Source organism: Rattus rattus, chromosome 9, assembly GCF_011064425.1.
Source record: "Rattus rattus isolate New Zealand chromosome 9, Rrattus_CSIRO_v1, whole genome shotgun sequence".
NCBI classification, from domain to species: Eukaryota; Metazoa; Chordata; class Mammalia; order Rodentia; family Muridae; genus Rattus; species Rattus rattus.
In genome coordinates, this window is record NC_046162.1 from 35,524,619 (window position 1) to 35,547,321 (window position 22,703).

Below are 22,703 nucleotides of genomic sequence, written 5' to 3' on the forward strand. Positions count from 1 at the left end.
GGAAAAGAGCCTTTCCCCCAGCTCATTACTAAGTAAAATGTTTTCCATTAAAATAAAAAAATTTATTCCTTTCTTTCCATATAATTTGTGTCCTTTCCTAATAAGAATTATTTTTCTGGAGATTAGCTTTTGCTCAGACCTGGTGAATCGAACCTGGTAGATCAGACTTATAATCCCAGGTACCTATGAAGCTGAGGCAGGGGGATAGAGAATCAAGGCCTGGAGAGAGAGATGACTCGGTAGGCAAGAACATCTTCTGTGCAAACCTGATAACCTAACTACAGGCGTGGTTGGACGCTTGCCTGGCACACTCCTGGCATGGGGGACAAAGAGAAGGATGGCTGAGGGGGGTTCAGAGTTCAGTGGCAAACTTTTATCAAAGGAATGAATGGAGAGTCATTGACTTCTTTCTTTCTTTCTTTCAGCTTTGCAGATCATTTTTTTAATTAGATAATTTTTATTTACATGTCAAATGTTATTCCCTTTCCCAGTTTCCCGGCCATAAGCCCCCTATCCCATCCCCCTCCCCTTCGTTTATAAGGGTGTTCCCCCTCCCCAACCACCCCCATTCCCGCCCCTCCCCGATATTCCCCTGCACTGGGGGGTGGGGGGGGTCCAGCCTTGGCAGGACCAAGGGCTTCTTCTCCCATTGGTGCCCAGCAAGGCCCAGTCATTGATTTCTTTTTCCGGCCTCTCTATATGCAAACAGGCGTGCACAAATCCACAAACATGTGTGCATACCATACACTCATACACATGCGCACACACACACACACACACACACACACACACACACACACATAGTTCAAGGTTAGCCTAAGCAACTTACTAAAACCCTGTCTCAAAGTTTAAAAACTGTAAAAAAGAAAATTAAAAAAAAGGGCCAAGAATATCGCTCACCTGTAGAGTGCATGCCTATCATACATGAGGCTGTGGGGTCAATCCTATGCCGTGATAGACACGTGCACACACACACACACACACACACACACACACACACAGTCTTCAGGAAAAAAAGCAAGCAAGAATGTGTAAAACTCCATCCTTGTAAAGCAAAGCTGGGTTTACAGCTTAATTTACCGTGGAGCTCCACAAACAACATGAAAGGAAAATGATTTAATTAAAGACTGGACAATTAACCTGCGTGCTAAGAGAGAGGACACTGCCAGAGTTCGTGCGCACAAGTCCTCGTCTGTGGGCACTGGCTGCAGGGAATATTAATGGGTCCACAAAGCCGGATTTGAAGTGGAAAACTCACCCTAAGAAGAAATCTGAGGAGATTAAGGCAGGGATGAATGTCAAAAACGACTCTGATTAAGCCATGATAAAGCACACCAGGAGCTGGGCGGGAGAGACGGGTACATGGGAGAGCTTTTTAAAACCATAGGCCCCGAGATTGCAGTGGGCTTTGGAGACAAGGGGACTGACATTTTGAGAAGGGTTGATTAAAAGCTTTTCGGCACAAATGTTCATTTTCACTGGGGGTTGAACACAAAAATCCATGGAGTAAATTGAAATTCTGAATGCTAAGAGAAGACTCAAAGATTTACTGCCACAAATTCAATTAAGTGGCAAAAAGAAAAAAGAAAAAAAGGAGCATCTTCTTTAGGATTCGTTTAGACAGCAGCCTCATAACTGCCCAATTTCCCATGTCTGCTAATGGGATAAGCCCTATGGGACCCTCAAGTCTGGACAGTAAGACCTTAACCAAGGGCCAGCATGCATCCGGGTCCTTGGCACAGTACAGCTGGTGTCTCCTTGACTAGAGGACTCCATGCCCAGTAGAAACGCACTCAGTGACCCGAGGTTCCAGGCCTTGAGGCAACGGGCTTTGCTCACAACCCACCTTATGCCTCCAGAAGAACCTGACCTCAGAGATCATCAGCAAACAGTCTATAGTCTCAGCACTAGAGAGATAGGAAGGTCAGAAGTTCAAGGCCGGCCTAGCCTATGTTGAAACCCTGTCTCAACAAGGAATAAAAATAAGCAGAAGAGGTGAAATTTAAAGTCACAACTGGTAGGTAGACATAGGATCGGGGGGCCTGACTGTCAGGAAAAGATCCCAAGAAACAGCCAAGTCAGAGATGGTGTGATGAGGGAGGGGCAGGTAGAGAATGGGAAACTGAGGGTGAGAATTTCCAGAACTGCCAGAGGAACAGGTCAAAGGCAGCTGCAGTGGATGGACCCTGATGCCTGTGAGAGCGGAGACAACCAGGGCAGGACCCCTGCTCCCTGTCACACCCACCTAGGCAAACAAAGGCACCGGTCCCAGCCCTCTCCACTCACAGGCTTAGCTATGAAGCCATTTGACACCTGGTTTGTTTCCACTTCTCCGTGGAATATCCAGATGACTTAGAAAGAGAAAGGGATAAAAGGAGGTAATTTTCTTCTTTGAAAAACGATACAGCAGACCCCAAACCCCAAATGGAAATAAAGCGGGAACACATCGGACCAGTGGAGAATCAATAAAAAGGATGAGGTTTAAAGAGCTGACAGCGACAGGAGACAGCAGAACAGGAATTAGAAGACAAGAATTTTAAATCCCAGACATTAAACGTGAGATAAAACAGAAAAAAAGGGGGAGTAAAAACATAATGAATTTTGAAATTGAGTATTAAAAAGGGGGGCTAGGTTAAAAGCATGGAAATTAGTGATATTAAAATAAAAGTACGAGATAATGGGACTTAGTCTGTAAAGCAGCCGGGCCTAGGAAAAAGCTGCTGAGGAAAAAAAAAAGCTGTGGAGGCAGGGGAATGCAGGAGGCAGTTCCAGGGGAGGCTACCAGTACAGAATGGCCGTCCCTTGCACACCCTTCTTGTGCTTTCCATGTGCTTTCTAGAAGGTCAGTTTTCAGATGTTAGCCAGAAAAAGCTGTCCCATTGTGCTTGAAGATGCAGACACCTCAGCCCCTGACCTATTAGCAGAACCCTAAGTGGATGGTCACTGAGCTCCACAGAATGATCTAGAAGCTGCTCAAGGCAATAGGGTGTTGGGACAATGAGAACTGGTTAGCTGGTGTGTAAGTGAACAAATGAAGCCCCCCCCACAACATCATCTTTCCGGAATCAATGACTGGGAACACAGCCAGATCCCCAAGCGTGAGTTCTGGACTCTTTCAGATGTAGTACCCATTTTTTTTTTAGAACAAAACACAAATGCAATGTCCCCTCTATGGCCCTGAATTGATAACATAGACTTCCAGGTATCTTTTCCAAATAGGATGTGACAATTGATATGTCCTTGAGGACCAGTGGCTGTCCGGTATACAGGTCCTGATGCAAGCCACAGCAGAATTCCTAATGACGGTGAGCCTGATACCTCTGTAAATGCGAGCACAGACGATACAGGTGCACCGAGTTGGCAGCTCATGGGCCGCCTGCTGTGTTGCCATGGGCAACACAATAATAGTAAACAACTTTTGATAAAGTTCTAAGGAAAGCATATATTCTTCCCTTGGTTTTCATAATTGTCATAAGCCAGGAAAAGTCCAAGTACGTTTAGCCATGCTGAAAGGACTGTGTGTTCACGTCTAACTAGAGCAGGTTCTGCCGTCAGTGACTAGTGACATTTTCACACCAGTTTTTCAAACGGGGACGGAGGGGGCAAACAGTGATTTGCTCATGAGAGGGCATAGCCTATGCCACTCAGAAAGCCCAGCATCCCTGGTTTTATCATCTCAGTATTAACAGCAGTCAATCACTGTGACTACTGAAAATGTTCTGGAACTTGGCAGAAAAACTGCTGTGAGCTCTGTCCTACTTGGAACCATTTTAGAAGGAGATGCCCAACCGACATCTCTGAATTTTTCTCGTGGCTACCACGTCCTAATTGCCCCAACTCAGTTTTGCAGAAAGGTGTTCACTGAATACTTACAGAAACAAGAGCAGAGAACCCTGCAGGAGATGCCTGTGAGTCTCGGCCAAGAAGTCCCTGTCAGACACTCCAGGGAGCCCTGTTGATTATTGAGCAGAGACAAGAAAGGAACGGTGGAGAAAGTGTGCAGCAGCTAGAAAACAGAAAGGGGGTGTGAGGCCAGCAGAGGCAGACAATCTGCTGAGAGCTGACCAGCACATGATCAGCACATGACCAGCACATGACCAGCACATGATCAGCACATGGCCAGCACATGGCCAGCAATGGCCAGCACACAGCAGCCAACCTTTGTAATGAGCCACACTTAAGGCAAAGATCTCCCATTGCAGATGACCATCAAGAATTCTTGCAGTAAACTGGGGAGATGGCTCAGTTGGAAAAGGGCTAACTTTGCAAGTAGGAGTTCAAGGGGAAGAACCCAGGCTTAAAAAAAAAAAAAAGCCAGCCATAGTGGTATGTGATTTCAGTCATAGCACTGGGGAGCAAGAGACTGGCAGAGGCAGGCACATCCTAAGACTACCTGACCAGGTCAATGAGAAATCTTACCTTAAAAAATACTGACAGCAAATCCCAAGGTGGATGGTTCGGAGGAACGGCACTCGAGGCTGTCCTCTGCCCTCTACATGCACATACAGACACAAGGACACAATGATTTCATCAACCTTAAAACCCTCAAATGCTACACATTCAAAGTAAGAGGCTTCCACTCCCAGGCTAGATTCCATCCCAAATACAAAAACAATTCTTGGAAGAATCTAGAAAAAACAAAATGCCAGCACCATAGATTAGGAATGTTCTGCCCACTCAGAAAGTGTATCTGTGCCGTCAGAGGTCAGAGGTCAGAGGTCAGGTTTCAGACTTATTCTCCATATGTGGGGATTCTGGGAAAGTTAACTCGGCGTTCTTATTCCGAGTCGGTTAACTCATTTCTGAATTGGTTTCTTAGTCAGTGGAGACCTTTGAGGTTTATAAACTCCAAGGGAAGGGAAAGGTATACACACTCAATTCCATTATTGTTATTGAACAGTTTTATTCTCGATGATTTAACTCCCCCAAGTTTTGCCTTAGGAAAAAAGAAATCATTATAGCACAAGATGGCAATTAAACTCACCGTGCCAGGGAGCATCCGTCTCGGCGATAATTGGAAGACACGGGGGCGTGGTGGGGATGCCGTCTTGGGAGAGATGGGGCCCTCCTCTGTTACCCTGGAACCTTATTAGGATTTCTGGAGGGTGATACATCGCTGCTCTTCGCTGCCTGAAATTAAAGTGGGTATCGGAGACATCAGTTCCTCTATGATCTCATTTTTACCTCTTCCCTCGGTGTGATTAGATGATGTAAAGATAACTTTGCTTTTTAAATGCACCGTCTCTTGTTTCCCCGCCACTGTAATCGCATCAGTTGGGTCTTTGCCTCTGGAATCTTATTGCCTTGCCTCGGTTCCCCCTCCAGGCGAGCAAACTTAGTAAACATAAAGGCAGGCTCACAAATCATGGAAGCTGGGTTATTACAGAAACACACACGTATATATTATTGACTGAAAGGCAAACCCCAGAGACACTAATCATAATATTTACGCTCTTTAACTTGAGATATGAAGCGAAAATATTTTCGGATACAGATTGTGTGAAAGGATCACTGGGACCATAACAGATTTCCTTGTGTTAAAGTCAGAGCCTGAAGTTAACTTTGGATTAAGGTTACTTCTAATTCACTATAAAAATAGGCTTTAGAAGGTCTTAAGGGTGAGCATTGGCCCCTTTGCACATATATTAAGTGTGTGTGTGTGTGTGTGTGTGTGTGTGTGTGTGTGAGAGAGAGAGAGAGAGAGAGAGAGAGAGAGAGAGAGAGAATATACCATGACCAAGACAACTTACAGAAGAGTTTATTGGGAGCCTACAGTTTCAGAGGGTGAGTCCATGACTATCATGGTGGTACAGGCAGGCAGGCATGGTGTTGGAGCAGTAGCCGAGAGCTCACATCTTGAGGGAACAACCTCAAGGCAGATAAGAGGATCTAATTAGGAATGGTGTGGACTTTTGAAACCTCAAAGCCCAGCTCTTCCAGTAAGGCCACAACTCCTAATCCTTCACAAAGTATTTCATCAACTGGGGGCCTACTATTCAAATCTATGGGCCTGTGGGACCATTCTCGTTCGAACCACCCCATTCCATATGTTCCTGGCCAATGCATTTAGTCCAGCTTCCAAATCCCTACAGTCTTTCTCGGTCTCAACACAATTTAAAAGGTCCAGTTGTTTCTGAGACTCAAGGCAATATCTTAACTAAACCTCTGTAAAAATCAAAAAGTACATTACACAGTTCCGACGTACAATGGCACAGAACACACATTACCATCCCAAGCGGAAGGAAAGGGTCGTGGTGAGGAAATACTGGACCAAAAGACTGAAACCAGCAGGACAAACTCCAAATCCTGTTACTCCATGCCTTGTGTCAAAGGGCTTAGATGGTTCTGCCCTTCCAGCTTTGCTGACAACACACTTCTCCCTAGGGCTGCCCAGCTCCCTGTCTGCGGAGATAAAGGAACATTCCAGCAAGTGTGAAGACAAGCAGCCACAAAACAAAGTGTCCCTCGCTTGCGTCCTCTTGTCTAGGTTGCTACCAGAAGAGGCTGCCCACACTTAGAGTGGGTCTTCCCTTTCAAATCATCTAACTGAGGAAATCCCTCACAGGAGTACCCAACAAGCTTGTATTTTAGTTGGTTACAGATCTGGTGGAGGAGCTGACTACCAAGATTTGCCATCCCCGTAATCCTAGTCCCGATATCACCCTAGTCCCCACAATCTGGGTTTGTATAGGATCCTAACAGTGAGCCGGAGAAGCAAACTCGCAATGAGAAGGCCCTGAAGGTGTGGGGGTAGCATTTATGGATTTGTTATCTGGGAAGGCAGAGGTCAAGGAAAGAATCCTTTCAGCTTAGAAATTGTCAATATGACAGCTCCAAGCCTTAGCCGAACTCAGAGCCTTTTAAACAATGCTCTGCAAAACGGACAGTAAAGGCTAGAGACTTTAGAAATCCCTCTCCCAACTCCCAGCCAACCTGTGCATCTGACTTGCTGCCGGCCAGGGTGCCTATGACTGGTAATGGGCACATCATTTCAGTGCATGGCACTGAGTGACTCCCCCCCCCCCTTTTATTAGAGGAAGGGTGGGAAGGGGGAAAGCATTCAATGCCCAAAAGAGGCAGACTTGAACAGAGAAATCTTAACAGGACAGGGCCAGTTCCCCTTCAAGTCACTGCTCTTACCCTGGTCTAAGTTTATGAACCCCATTTCATACATGTCCTCTTTCCCCTCTCATTTGCCAGGAAAGTCATCACATAGATTAACCATTTGCAGGTCTCTGCTCGAGTCTACCCACCGGTTCCCCTGGGTCCCTGCCCTGTACTCAGGCTTCACGGACCTGGTGGACTCTGGGACTAACATAGCCTGTAGCTGAGCCTGTGCCACACCTCTGGCCTTGCTGTTTAAAACTGACCTGAGCTTTGAAAAGAGATGACAGGCCCATGGGAAGACTTGGGCAGGGAGGCAGGCATACCAGGCGGCCACACCTCCAATCCCAGTCGTTTCTTCCCCAATCCTTCTCTGTGAATGTCTAGTTTTGTGCCATCCCTGCAGCTTACTCAGAAGTAGGATTCCCCACCACCCTTTTCGGTACTGGTGCCCACCTGAGAACATAGGTAACGGGGGCCTCCAACCTGTCCCCCTCTGAGTTGGTCTTTTTATACAAGAGGTGGCTGGGCCTGGGCTCTTGGACATGATCCTTCCTATCTAGGTCCCTCCTCCCAGAGGAGCTCATCAACTCTACCTCCTAGTCCAGGCTCAGTGGGTCCATGGGATATGCCCAAAACTCATCCTTTCTCTGTGTGTGTCAGCGATGGTGAAGGGACACAGCCCAGCATGGCCGCCAGCAGCCTTGAGGAGTTCCCTTCCTGCTTGGGGACCTCGGCTCAGACAGAACAGAATCCTTACGTATGATGTAAGGAAGGACTTGTTTCTTACAAGCCAAGCAAAGTTGGTTTATCAAAGCAGGGGAGGAAACCTGGGATTATGCCTGGTGGAGCAGAGGTGGACTTAGAAATGACAGTGTGCATACACAACACAGTGAACTTTAAAATTTTTTTGAGATTGTAACTTATTTTATTTGTATGAGTACACTGTAGCTATTTTCAGACACACCAGAAGAGGGCATCAGATCCCATTACAGATGGTCGTGAGCCACCATGGGGTTGCTGGGAATTGGACTCAGGACCTGAGGAAGAGCAGCTGGTGCTTTTAACCCCTGAGCCATCTCTCCAGTCGAGATTGTAATTTAATTGCAACATTTCTCCCTTTCCTTTTCTTCCTCCAAACCCTCTCATATGCCCCTCCCTACTCTCATTCAAACTCATGGCCTCTTTTCTCACAAATTGCTATTGCATGAATATAAATATACATACATACACATACACACACATATGTGTGTATGTGTATGTATGTATTACAAATATATATATATGTTCATAACTATATAACTTGTTGAGCCCATATAATATTTCCTATGTTTTCAAGGGTTGACTCTTTGGCACTGGCCATCCGGTTGGTGTCTCTTGCCCTGGGAAAGACCACCTCTCCCAATCCTAGCCTTCCTTAATCACTTAAAGTTCTTTGTGTAGGGTCGAGGCCTCGTGGGCTTTTCCAGGTCTAGTTTGGCATGGTCGTTTTATCACCAAACAAACAAACAAACAAACAGAAAACAAGCTAGAACAGTCCCCTGTCCCCACCCCGTCAGAATGGCACTCACTCAGTTTAAACATGGAAAGTACACATTAACAATGGCATGGCCCTGCTAAAATCTACCTCAGGAGTTCCGCGTGCACATAACCAAAGACTGCTACAGATGTCCGGCATTCCCAGATTTAGTCAGCAGCAGAGGATACGGGTCTCCAGACCAACAGGCAGTGAGAGGTCACACACACACACACACACACACACACACACACACACACACACTAGTGTGCACACAAAAGCACATGTGCATTGATAAGCACCCTTGAAAGAAAAGTCAGCCCGTCTGGAGGGAAGCGTCGCTCTATAACCACAGCTTTACAGGGAGGATAATGAAGTCTGCCCAGGCTTCTGACTTACAAGGTCAGCAGGCAAGACGGATGGTCAGCTCACTTGCTTCTCCCAATCTCTAGGAATTGGCCTCTGACTACCTGCCCGGCACCCATCCTCTTGCCACTCTCTAGAGGCTCCTCCGTCTTGGACCATAGGAGGGACCAAGCCAATCCCTGGGCCCAAGCAGCTTCCAGGGTTGGGAAGTGAAAGTGCACAGCCAGCAGTAACCAACTGGGCCGGATGGCCACAAGACTGCTGAGGGACAGAAGAGTCAGATTCCTGGTCTCCTGCCACCACCGGGAATCTCCAGGGGTCCTTCCCACCTCAGGACTTTGTGTGCTGTCACCCCTGAGCTCTGAGAACCTGGAAAACTGTCAAGTCTCTCCACCATGCCCACCAGTTTCTGAAAACATTCACAGACTCTTTTAGCAGCCTCTGGTCACAAGCCTCAGAGCAGGAGAGAGAACCTTGCCCTTCCGCCCTGAGCTGGCTCTCACATGGGTCTTAATGACCCCCTCCCAGGAGGAGAGGCCAGCCACAGGACTCTTTCTAGACAGACTCTCCCGTCCGGCCCCCTCCCTCCCACCAAGTCACTCGGTCTCCCCAGCGTGTGCCCTGGAGTTCATGAGCTGCATACTTCCACTTCTTGCTATAAAAAGCCAAGGTTTTAGAGCTTTGGAAATAAATTATTTTTTCAAAAAAAGGCTGTCTTCTGCAAATTGAAAACCTTAGTTTTCAGAAAATTGTCTCTGCTCCGAGTTTCAAGAGCCAAGAATTTGACACCTTGATGCCCCCGTGCCCCTCCTCCACCCACACGCGCTCTCACCCCGGCTGAAACAGGCCTTCTGCCTCATTTTAGTGGTGAAGGAACTGAGGAAGGAAAGATAATTTGCTGAAAATGAGGGTTGGGGGAACCCACTGGTGGTTGTTTTTGAAACAGTCTTGCCCACCTAGCTACGGCTTTGGAGGATAGTGGATCCCTGCCTCTGAATGACGTGTGAGTCCTCTGGTGCATGCTGGCTGGAACAGCCCACGACTGCTGGACTTCAGTAAGAACACCCGGGTCCTCTCCGTGTGGACACGGCAAGCAAGGGTCTCTCCTCTGAGGTTGGACGCCGTTTTGGAAGCCAAGGCTCATTCTGAGCGGTCCATGCTGTTTGAACAGGATTAGGCTCAGGACGGATAGTCTTGGCTGAAATGAAAAGCCGTCCGTTTCCATCCGCGGAGGTGCGGAATGCGGTTGTTATGGGCCTGATTTGTGAACTTGAATGAGGGCTTTCTAGAAAGCCATTTGTAAAATTCATGGCCATCTCGAGCTGCCGCTAACACATTCCATCTTCTGTCTTCTCTGACCAGGCGACTTAACATTCCACACATTTAAAAATTAGAGAGGATGCTGGAGGGGAACGTGGGAAAGTGGGGGGACTGTGGGGTGGGGGGGTGCCCCTGAGCTCAAATGCTACCCCAATTCCTCACAACCTCCACACTTGCCTCCCATAGAACCAGGGGCTAGACTGCCTGCTTAGTCCTAGGGAGTCCTGAAAGGATTTCTCTAGACCCTGGGGATGTTTGTCCCAGCTGCAAAGTTCAGAAAGTCCAGAGGCTTCATGCTGAGTCTGCCCACTTCTTCCCCCCTCTGCCCCACTGCCCCTCTTCCCCTTCCCTCTGCCCCTCTGCCCCTCTGCCCCTCTGCCCCTCTGCCCCTCTGCCCTGCTCTGCTTCCTGTGCCCCACTCTGTCTGCCTCTGCCCCTCTCTGCCCCTCTCTGCCCCTCTCTGCCCCATCTGCCTCCCTCTGTGACATTCTGCCCAAACTCTGTTTCTTCTGCCTCTCTAGAACTGGTTGGGAAGAGACCTTCTGAAGGTTTCATATTCTCAACAAAAGGCCTGGGATTCCCACCCTGGCAGGAGTCGGGTATGAGCTACTGTTGGGATTCCTCAGCACTGTGAGAGACATTTGGCAGTAGAACTAGAGCTCTTGACCTGAACTCAATTCAAATTCTGAAGTTCCAACACACTCTAAGGTCCCTGAAGCCATTTTACATCCTTTCTGGAACAAAAGCTTCTCTAGCAAAGAACCAATCACATTTCCGATCAACTTCCGAGATCTAAAGGTAGTATTTAAGGTGGCCCGGGATTCAGGCCTTAGCCTCCATAGACTGGGTGTGGTAGTGCATGCCTAGAGTCCCAACACTTGGGGGGTTGGGGGCAAAATAATCAAGAGTTCTAGGTCATCCTTGGTTACATGGTGAGTTTGAAGCTAGCCTGTGCTATGTCATACTTAACCTGAAAAAAAAAGTAATCAAGAAAAATAATTTCCCGGCTAGGGAGTGGCTCAGAGGGTGAGTGGTTGTTACACAAATCTGTTCAAATCCTCACTACTCACATAAGAAGCTATGTGTGTATGGCTGCTTGCCCCTGCAACGCCAGCCCTGTGGTGAATAATGACAAAAGGATCGTTAAGTCCTGCTGACTGACAGCCTAGTTCCCAGGTTCAGCGAGGGACCCTGTCCAAAAGGAATAAGGTAGAGAGTCATAGAACAGGACACAGTGTCCTCTTCTGACCTTTGTATGTGCACACATGGATGCACATGTACGCACACACACATAAACACAGCCCCCACACCCCTGCCGTACAACACTCACACTAATGAGAGACAAAGAAAACATCACTTAGGAAAAGCGACGTCCTTACTCATGTTCATCTTTGGAAGACTTGACAAACATGTTCCTTATTGGGAGGATGGGAATAGTGACCCCCACCATCTGCCTTCCAGCAGATCACTGCGTGGTACCTGATTCTAGAGAAATAACAATGGCAGAGGGGAGTGACAGTGTGGCCACAGGGGTCATGTTGGTGGCTCTGAGTCCATGAAAAAGCCCCTTAGTCTGTGGTCCACATGGCATTGCTGCTGAATCACAGGTCCTGCCTTGCTCAGCTGTAACCAGTAATTGTCCTGGACAAGAACCTTTGGGGACCAAATTAATGCTAATCTGTCTTCGAGGAGCTTTAAGTCCAAGAATACTGGGATAGCAGGCTGGGGCAGGTTCCATCAGTCTGCCCGTCTGTCCCTACCTGAGATCTTTAAGCTCTGGTTTTGATTGAGCCTGTCTGGTGGCATATCTTCCCCATCCCAGTACCTTATGAGAGCATTATTCAACCTGTTGCATACAAGGGGACTGATGAGCAGGAGCCAGGAGCCATACAGAGAACAGGTGTACATAGTATGTATATATTTGTGTACAGATGTGTGGGTATACATGTGTGTGCGCTTGCACTTGGAAACCCCAGGGTTGTGTGAGGAACCATCCGAATTGTGCTTTCACCTTATCCACTGAGTCAGGATCTCTCAATCAAGCCCAGAGCTCACCAATAGCCAGTTCTCCTTAGCCAGCTTGCTCTACAGACCTTTGCCTCTGCCTTCGGAGGCTAGAATTAGAGGTGGGCCGCCACCCCCACACGGTATTTCACATGGCTTCTAGAAACGCCAATCTTCATGATCGTCTGATAAGATCCTAAGGACAAGATTATATGATAGGTTCAGATGATAAGTCATCTCTCTCGCCTCCTTCTCTCCTTAAAAACTGTATTAGTGTTTATATTCACTGCGCAAAGTGATGAGTTCCATAAGGGCATTTTCATTCATGTTCATCATAGACTGTGGCCGTGTTTGCCTGTCTGGCTCTCCTGTCTCACTCTCCCATTAGTCATAGATAATTCCTCTTACTTTCATGGCACATACATACATACATACATACATACATACATACATACATACAAACAAAATCTCAGCCCTATATTCAGGAGAATGTTTATATTTTCTGAGTCTGACGTACCTGGCTTACTAGGGAAAAAAGGTATAGCCAGCAAAATATAAAAGGAACCAAAGAAAGGAAACCTGGCCCAAGAAAACACAGTGCTAAGCCAGGTGGACAGCGAAACAAATCCCAGGAAGAGATAGATCAATGGCGCCAGAAGCCTGGAAGATGAGAACCTGGCATGACGACTCCCATCTAGAATTCCAGCTACATGGGAGGCTGAGGCAGGAGGATCTGTTGGTCCTAGGAGTTAGTGACCTTCAAGAGCACTGTGGAGAAGGCCGTATCTTCAGCTAAAAGGAATTAACCTTGATAATGACCCATTCACATTAGGATAAGAACGTAATAGTCAATCGGTTTGACTCACTCTCAGGAAAGGCGTTAATTCCACTCAGCCAAAGTAAGATCAAAGACGGGGCTGGGGCCTGTAGCTTAGCTGGTAGAGTACTTGTCTAACACTCATGAAGTCATGGGTTCAAATCCCAGCACAATATAAATAGGCCTGGTGGCTCATACCTGTGATCCCAGTACTTGGGAGCTTCAAGTAAGAGTTTCAGAAGTTCAAGTTCAGCACTGTCTACCTCCTTGCCAAGTTCAAAGCCAGCATGGGCTATAGGAAACCCTGTCTCCAAAACAAGACAAAATAAAGTCAAATCTTGACCCTGTCCTAAAAACAAGACAAAAAAAAAAAAATAGCAGGACCTTAATGGTAGGATGGGGGAAGCATGTGCATTGTCTTCCAATAGGTTTTTTGCATGGCTGTGACATGCATATGCATTTGTGTGTGTGTGTGTGTGTGTGTGTGTGTGTGTGTGTGTACACAAATGTGCAAGTGTATGCATGAGTTCAAAGTTGATATGTGGTGTCTCCCTCAGAGCTTACGTTACACTGCTCTAGCGATCTCCTGGCTCTGCCTCAGGAGTGCTAAGACGCCTGCCTGTGTTTTATGTGTGTTCTGGGGCTCTGAACTCCTGTCCACAGGCTTATGCAGCAAGCACTTTATCCATTGAGCTGTCTCTCCCCGCACCTCTCGATGCATTTTACGGGGAATTAGAAGTTCTAGAAAAGACAAGTAGCTAAAGAAGAAACACCACGTGTTAAACAAGCGGCAATCTGCCGTGATTCGAGCAGTAGAGGAGAGGCAGAGATGGAGAGCTGTTTGACTGGGATGCCTCAGTCTACAAACAGCAAGGGTGACTTGTGTGTGCCAGGCCTGCCCTGTGGTGTGCTTTGTCTCATTCCCAGAGATGACGGGAACCTCAGGGTACACTGCACATAGTGTCACTTCTGCCATTGAGGAAGAGAAGCTTATACTCGTTGCTTTTAGTAACGGAGTATAATGGGCTAAATAAAAGATGTAAGAAGTAATAGAAGCGTCACAGAATGAGTGGCTTCCGATTGGTAGTAAGAGGAGATTTTGAATTTCACTTTTTTATGTTTTATTCATTGTGTATATTTGTGTGTGTGCACATTGCTTCTACCATGGCATGAGTATGGAAGTCGGAGGACAACTCATAGTTGATTCTCTCCCCCCCCCCGACCCTGTGGGTTCCGGGGATTGAACTTGGATCATTAGCCTTGGTGGCAAGCACCTTTACCCTCTGAGCCATCTTGCCAGTCCAAATTTCATTTCCTTTTATGGTGCACATGGTTTTGCTTTTCAAATGTTTTCCGAAATGATGCTACATTAGACATCTAAAGATGCTTCAAAGGCTATCTCGGGCTGGTAAGAATCTGCCACGTTTTCGGTTCTGGGCCTTTTATTCTATTTTTATTTATTTTGCTGTTCTCCAAAGAGTACAGTGTGGAATTGTTCAATACATTTTCTCAGCTGAAAATGCCAGTGTATTTATGTAATGAAAATGCCAATATGTACGTATATATTTGAAATTAGCATAGAAATGATTAAGGCAGTTCAGGATTGATCAATAATCATATTTGATTTGGGTTTTCTTATTTTGCCTCCCTCAGTCATCCTGGGCTTTGATATTTATTACCACCCTCTGAGACTCTGGCCCTAACTAAATAGAAGTTGCTTGGAGAAATTCACAGTCCGGGGATTGAATTGAAGCGGCTGCCGGATACAGAATTAGCTCCGGCAGAGTAAACAGAAACCCAGTAAGCCTGCCCTGCGCCTTTGATAAAAATGTCTCTCCCTGTCTGGAGCACAGCAGAGCCAACAGCGCCAACGGTGCCACACTGTAGCCCCCAGTTACAAAAGTTTCCCATTTCAAGAATAGGGTCAGAGTCCTCTCTCAAACACGTGGTGGTTTTTACCAAATACCTATTTCTAAGTGAGGGTGTGTGCGAGAGAGAGAGAGAGAGAGAGAGAGAGAGAGAGAGAGAGAGAGAGAGAGAGAGAGAGAGAGAGAATGAGAATGTGAAAGAGAGTGTGTGTGTATGTGTATGTGAAAGACAGAGTGTGTGTGTGTATGTGAAAGACCAAGAGAGAGAGAGAGTGAGAGTGTGCGTGTGTGTGTAAGAGAGTTAGTGTATGTGAGAGTGTGTGTATGTGTATGTGAAAGACAGAGAGAGTGCGTGTGTAAGAGAGTGTGTGTGCATGTGTAAGAGAGAGTGTGTGCATATGTAAGAAAGAGAGAGTGTGTATGTATGTGTGTGTGTGAAAGACAGAGTGTGTGTGTGTAAGAGAAAGAGTTAGTGTGTGTGTGAGTGTGTGTGTATGTGTATGTGAAAGACAGAGAGTGTGTGTGTAAGAGAGAGTGTGTGTGCATGTGTAAGGGAGAGTGTGTGTATATGTAAGAAAGAGAGAGTGTGTATGTATGAGTGTGTGTGAAAGACAGAGTGTGTGTGTGTAAGAGAAAGTTAGTGTGTGTGTGTGTGAGAGAGTGTGTGTATGTGAAAGACAGAAAGAGTGTGTATATGTGTGTATGTGTCTGTCTGTCTGTACACACTTGCACTTGGATGTCAAGTATATGCACATATCTCCTTCATTGCTCTCCGTCATTTTTACTTTTAAAAGCAGGGTCTCTCTCTGCTCATGGAGCCCACTAGCCTGGCTGGCCAGCAAGCCCCAAGGATCTTCCTATCTCTGTGTGCCACCATATCAGTTTCTCACATGGGTGCCAGGGTTGGAATCAAGTCTTCCTGCTTGTGAGCCATCTCCTCACACCCAAATACTATATTTTAAACATGTGTGGTGCTGTGATTTGTGAAGGTGATTTGTCCCCCAGAGGGTCATGAGCTTGGTCACCACTATGTGAGAATCGAAAGGCAGAGGGCCCTTTCAGAAGAGGGACCTAGTGCCAGGTAACTAGGTCATGGGGCACAGCTATCTGACAGGAATTAAGGCCTCAGCGAGATTCCTCGGGGAAAGGAGTGAGTCGGACAACTGACTCTGGGTCCTTGAAGATCTTACAGTCCCTGTGATGCACTCCCACTATCGCGACACCCCCAACTCTGAGGCCCTCAACAGCAGCAAAGCATGTGGACTCGCCTGATCTTGGACTTTCAGCCTCCAAAACTGTACCCAGCCTTGGGTATGTTGTTATAGCAACAAGATAATAAGAATAACTTGATGCATGTGGGTTTAGAAGAGTGGAGACTCTCAGACTCCAGAAGAATGAGAGGTACTTTGAGTTTTCTGTGGTGTTCGGAGGCTGCTGGAGTTGGTAGGGAGTGACAGCGACCCAGGTCCAACCTTCTGGGAGTCCAGACAGTCTGAGCATCGGACCCAGCTGAAGTACACCTGCCTTCTGTTGGCACGGCTAGCCCAAGAGACAGTGCAGAGCATGGGTCCAGAGAGGTTCTGCTTTTCCACGGTTGCTAAGGAAACCTGCACCCTGCTTTACTGCCTGCTAATTGAAATGAAATGGATTTTTCCAGGACAGGTGACCTGAGTCCTTAGCAGAATGCATAACAATCCACCATGGGACAGGAGAGATCTCCCTGGTGATTGACCAACAGGGGTGGCCCATGCAGTCTGTCCATCCTCAGAAGAAAGGAAGGGCCTGCAGAGTTCCAGGCCTTTGGGTTTTCCAAGGCTGGTGGGAAGCAGATGTCCTGAGCATGGGGTTCATGAACACCTAGAAAACGAAGTTCTCTGGAGAAAGCAAATGAGTAGCACCGGCTGCAAGACACACACGCGCAGCACAAAGGCAAGTGGCCAAGGAAGAGAAACAGAGGCTAGCAGGGCAGGGGCGATGGCTCTGTCAGTCTGTAAAGCGCTTGCCATACAAGTGCAAGAACCTGAGTTCACTCCTCAGAACCCATGAAGGGAAAAAAAGTCTGTACTTGTAAACCCAGGACTTGGAGAGGTGGAGACGGGGATTCCAGGGGCTGACTAGCCAGCTACTGTCACCTACTTGGTGAGTCCCAAACTTGTAAGAGACCCTAACTTTAAAGAGTAAAGTAGACAGCTCCTGAGGAACAACATTAGAGACCTCTGGCCTCTACATGGACATGTAAACAACACACGCACACGCACACGCGCACACGCGCGCACACACACACACACACGATAAAAAGGTGGCCTTGTCTGGGTTTTTTTCATTTGTTTTCTTTTGTCCAAATTTCTTAGAATCACTATGAAAAGGGGAACTTTTAAGGCTGCAGTTTGGTTCTCTGCATGGAACTGTTCACCACACGCCTGGCGGCTCTTTCTAACGTCACAGCTAATGAACTGCAATATAAGATACAGGAGGACGGTGAGACTCGGCCAGGCAGCCTGGGCTCCAGGCCTTCTCTTCTCTCCCATTCTCTCTGCAGAGGGAGAACACCTCATCACTCACAAATTACCTACTTCCAGTGGAGAGATGGCTTTCATGCTTTTTTTTTTTTCCTTTGAAAATGTGTCACCATTCCCAGGGGCATTTCCCACTCAGCAGGAGCTAAAATCAGCCAGGTATCTGTCCATCTCTAGGAGCCTGCTCAGGCAGAGGTCAGGGAAGTAAGAGATCTGAGAATCTGGGACACTGCCAGCTTGCCTAGGTCCCAAACCTCTAGAGTAAACTGGTAAAGAGGGCCATCTTTGCTACTGAGCCACCACTCTGCCCATCCACCAGGCTGAACTTGTCTTCTGTGCAGGACTGACATTTCTTATGGTGCATGCTTGTGTGCGTGCATGTGTGTGTGTGTTTGTGAGTGTGTGATTGTGTGTATTCGTGCATGTGTGTGAATGTGAGTGTATGTGTGTGTGAATGTTTGTGTGCAAGTACATGTATGTGAGAGTGTGTGTGCATGCATGTGAGTGTGTGAGTGTGTATGCATGTGTGTGAATGTGAGGGTGTGTGTGTGCATGTGTACATGAATGTGTGTGAGTGTGAGTGCATGTGTACATGCATGTGTGTGTGCAAGTGCATGTGTGTGAGAGTGTGTGTGCATGCATGTGTATAAGTGTAAGTGTGTATGCGTGCGTGTGTGAGTGTGAGTGTGGTGCATGCATGTGTGTGTGAGTATGTGTGCATGAATGTGTGTGCATGCATGTGTGTGTGTGTGTGCATTTGTGTGTGTGTCTGTGTGTGTGTCTGTGTGTGTGATAAGGCACAGAGACCTTCTGTTCTCCACAGCTACCCTGTAGCATCCTTGGCCTGGTACCTACAGCAGGTCCTCTAGATCTCTATGTGGGGAGCTGCCCCATGTCCCTGTAAGAATGGAGACACCGGGCCACTGTGTTAAGGATTAAAAACCAGTGTTTGCCTCCTCACTGAGTAAGCATGACACAAAGATAGTATGTGTGCACAAACATACAGGACTTCTCTTCCTGCTGTGGCATAAGACAGCCTTAACCTGTCTGTTTTGATTCCCAGCTGTCTTTAATCTCACCCCTTCTCCAGCCCTGTCATCGTCTGAGCTCTGCTGCTTTGCCCCATGACCCGTAATCCTCCCCTTACACGCTGTGTACTCTCCAGAGTGGTTTCTGTCTCATCCCAGGCCTGTCACTCCCTAAGTGAGGTACCATAGATTCTAAGCCCCAGCCCACCGTCTGTCCCCAGTTTGTTCTGGATTCCTGGGGGGTTCTGTGCAGTCCCATCTGTGTGAGCGCTATCGATCTTTCAGAACCACCAGCAGGGTATCTCGATTCTCAGGGAGGTCCATATGCAGATCTGGCAACAAAACAGAACAGGTGGCGGGCCTGGATATACAAGTGACAATGGGTTTGTGGCCCTGATAGGGTTAGGGTCAGGCTGTAGGACACTAGGGGCTCATCCATCAACATAGTAGAGATTGTGAAACTCTCTCTTGCCTTATGGGTAAGATAGGAAAGGATAGGACGTGAAATTTGCACACACACACACACACACACACACACACACAATGTTGATACCTGAGTTTGTTCTCTTTACACAGAAGCATGAGGAAGTTAAGAATGAGATATCCCACCTGTCCTACCTCTACTGACTCCTCACATCCCTCCCCCTCCCTTACCTTTACACTCCTGACGAGCCCTTGAGAGGAACCATGCTAGAGGGGGCTGTGGGGGCTCTGTGTCTCTATAGCTGAGCTATGGCTCCTGAGTTCTTGCTTAGCCATCCAGCAAGAAGCCAGCTCCCAGCTGAGGACAGTGATCTCAGCCGTGGATAGTCCGTGCACATATGTTCAGGTGACTGTACAGGTTTTATTTCAGATTTATTTCTAGTTAGGAGAGAGATGGTGTCTGAAGAAATCATATACAGCACACCCCCTGGGAGACTGGCCACCCCCTGTGACAAAGGGTATTGGGGGCTGCTAGACCTGTGCTATGGGGTAGTGACCTTGAAGGCCTCTGGCACCATACACCTGGGTTGGACAGTGGTTCTGAAGTCCGGCTACACCTCCATCCTCATCAGGCCTGGTAGAAACAGGCACCAGACACCATGTAGAAAGAACTGGACACGAAACCAGATTACTCCAGCTTCTCGTTACCTTGGAGGTTCCCTCCCATCTCGGGGCCCAGTGCACAGTGCTGTGGAGTTATCTGAGTGAGTTATTTTATTCCCTTTTTATGTCCTGAGCAAACCCCCATCATCATTTTATTAATGTATTTGCAATTACTGGATAATGATTTCTGGTTGCGTGTGGTCTGTGATATGGGGACACTTAATCAAATATCCACACGACGGGTCTTTAAGTTCTCTGGGGCCAGAAGCTTTTCCCATCAATTAGGCGTCAAAGAAATGGGTTTTAGGCCCGTCTACAACTGCATTTTTATGTGTCTTTCATGACTCCCTGGCCTCCCCCTGGTGTCTTTAGAGATATCAGGAAATGGGATGTGGGGCAGAGGCATTTATTAGTGGGTGTGCAGAGAATGGGTTTATAATGTGGCTACAGAGTATTAAAGAGACTGCTTTGCAGCAGGGTGACTTATGTCCCCTCGATAGTCACTCTGTGATGTTCTCTATACACAGAGCCACCAGGAAGAGAGATTTGTTGGCCCAGTGAACTCCCTGGAATCAAGCCCAAGGGGGTGCTTCCTCTGGAAAGAGACTCAACCTCCAGAACCTTCCACACCCCCAAATGTTCCCCTCTAGCACAGAAGAGCTGGGAATCGGACTTACTAAAACGCAGGCTACTTCTTTATTGTCTAGCACCCTCCTGGACCCCCCCCCACAACATGGGCACATGGGTTATCATAGCTCAGAAGTGAGGGCTGGAGGCCTGAGCTTCTAGCGAACAGACCAGTTCTGCTCTGCTATGCCTTGGCCTGGACATGAAGCTCAGGAGGCTCTGGACTTTCAAGGAGCAACTGGGTAGTATCCTTTTGGGTTCACTTCTTTAGAGAGGAGATGTTACATAGCACTGGAGAGCCGTTAAGGAAAAGCTCTTTTCCTTCTGGTCTAGGGCATGCAGTCTACATCTACTATTGGATGGGGGCTGCTCCAAGCTACCCAAAATATAAGTTAATCCCATCAGTCACCTGGCCTAGGCACCATCCCTCAAAAAGGTAGATATAAGTTATATCAAAGAGATAAGAGGAATCATTATTCCTTAGATGAGGTAATGTGCTTCCTAGAGTCTCCATGCACTGTACAGTCTCTACTGAGCCACCATGATGTTCTGCCCACACCTCTGAACCCTGATCCAGAAAGGCATTGCTTTCCCTCTGTCTTCTCTTCTGTCCCTTTCTTTTGGATGTTGGCCAGACTCTAAGTGTGCTTTTTCTAGTTCCTTGGGCTCTCCCTGTTTTCCTCTGAAGATCCTCAAACCCCTTGCCTTTTGCTAGACAGCCATTTGTCCAACACATGGCTGACCTCCAGCACGTGCTGACTTAACTCAAACACCGTGTGCTTTCTTTCTTCCTCTTCTTCATACTCCTCTTGCAGGCAGCTGCCAAGACCTCCAGTTTACCTGCCCTAGGGTTTTGCTTTTATAGTCTAAGGATATTGTCCTCAAGCCCCAAACGATAAGCACACGGGAAAGAGGACAAGAGGGAGGATCCTGAGTCTCCAACCTCATCAGCGCTCACTTCAGAGCTCAGACCCTGGGTGTTCAAGGCTGGTGTCAGCAAGAGTCAAGCTGCTAGGACTCTCACCATTTCTCTGTCCCTGTCTTCACTCAGGAGGGGGTAGGCCCCGTGGAAGCTAGGAGAAGGCGAGGAGTGTGGGGTGTTCATGTTTGGGGCAGCAAGTGACTGTCCTGTAGCATGCCGGAAGTGGTAGGGCATGTCTGTCTCAGTCAGAGCAGCTATAAACAAAATTGTCTTGTCTGTGCTTGGCTCTTGCTCTACGACAGAAGAGATGTGGGCAGCAAGGAACAGAGACCATGGGTTCTCTGAAAACACAGGGAAGAGGCTGAACCCAGCTAGGAGCCAAGCAAGACTCAGAAGATCAGCATTTTGCCAAATGGGGCAAGACCCCAGGGGTTGCCCAGCCTGTCTAGGGGACTAAAACTGACTCTTAAGTCCCCAGAGAAGTGCGAAAAGCTGCTTCCCCAGCCTCGGTTCGGTGTCTTGAGGAATGAGATCGTCCTTGGCTCCTGGGTGCAGAATGGAAACTGAAAAGCCAATGGCGTCTACTGTGTTCCATCAAACTGGGGGCTCAAAGGCAGGAGCTGAGCAAAGAATTTCATTAAAGAAATGGGTGGCATCTGAATTGGAATTACCGCGGATGTTCTCATCTGAAGTTTGCAAGCCAGATGATGGCCTCATTTCTTTTAGTCTTCCACCATTTCCTTGGATCCATTAGCTTCATAAAGTCATTTAAAACTATAATTATGGCCATTTATTGGCACAGACATAATCGTGATAAGTGGACGCAGAGCCACTCCTTGGCGTGTCTTGGACTCCCATTACATGCTTACACACCCCAGTGAATCACAAAAAGTGTGCGTCCCTCTGTGTCTCCCCTCCTGTCTAGGATGCAGATGAAGTCCGTGAAGGGGTTAGCCGCAGAAGGTCTGGTCAGTCTGGTGGTTGTTGGAAAGGCCACTTCCTTGGCCTTATCATTTGGTCCACAGATACATGATCTTCTAGAATACAGCCATAATTCCCCTTCTTGGTTAACCTGTTCATCCTAGAGCCAAGAGCTGGCTCATACATGTACAAGGGCAAGCTACGGGCTTCAGACCTTACCCAGCGGGCTGTTTACTCAAATCAAGCAATAAGAGGTCTGAAGCTTCTATTCCACCAATTCCCTGAGAACAGACCTTTGCCCAGAAGCCACAGATCTCCATGGCTCCCCCACCCTCACCCCAGAAGCAGGTGAATGATGAAGGATAGTACAAATCACCCATCCTATCAGCGGCTATGTGCCTTGAACACATACTGCACGTGGTCTCTCTATGGCCCCCATCATGCCCCATGAATCTGGAGAAATCTGGGAAGGTGCCCAAATAGCTGTGCCCTGGAGTAGATACAGCATGGCTGAAAACACTGGAGTTTCTCTCCACCCAACATTAGGTACCAAATGCCAGAGGGACTCATGGGAGAACAGCTCAGGACATAGAGTCAGAATATGCCGG

The 22,703-nt window shown here is 47.6% G+C and overlaps 1 protein-coding gene and 1 long non-coding RNA gene across 2 annotated transcripts in view; one reads left to right on the forward strand and one right to left on the reverse strand.

The window, feature by feature from the left end:
• The window catches only part of Fstl4 (follistatin like 4), a 433,128-nt gene that overhangs the window by 282,590 nt on the left and 127,835 nt on the right, over positions 1–22,703 (forward strand). The window lies entirely within an intron of this gene.
• LOC116908672 overlaps positions 18,753–22,703 on the reverse strand; it is a 70,224-nt gene continuing 66,273 nt past the window's right edge. Inside the window, exon 3 of the long non-coding RNA XR_004389010.1 lies at positions 18,753–18,871. This is a non-coding gene — a long non-coding RNA (uncharacterized LOC116908672). The remainder of the gene's footprint in view (positions 18,872–22,703) is intronic.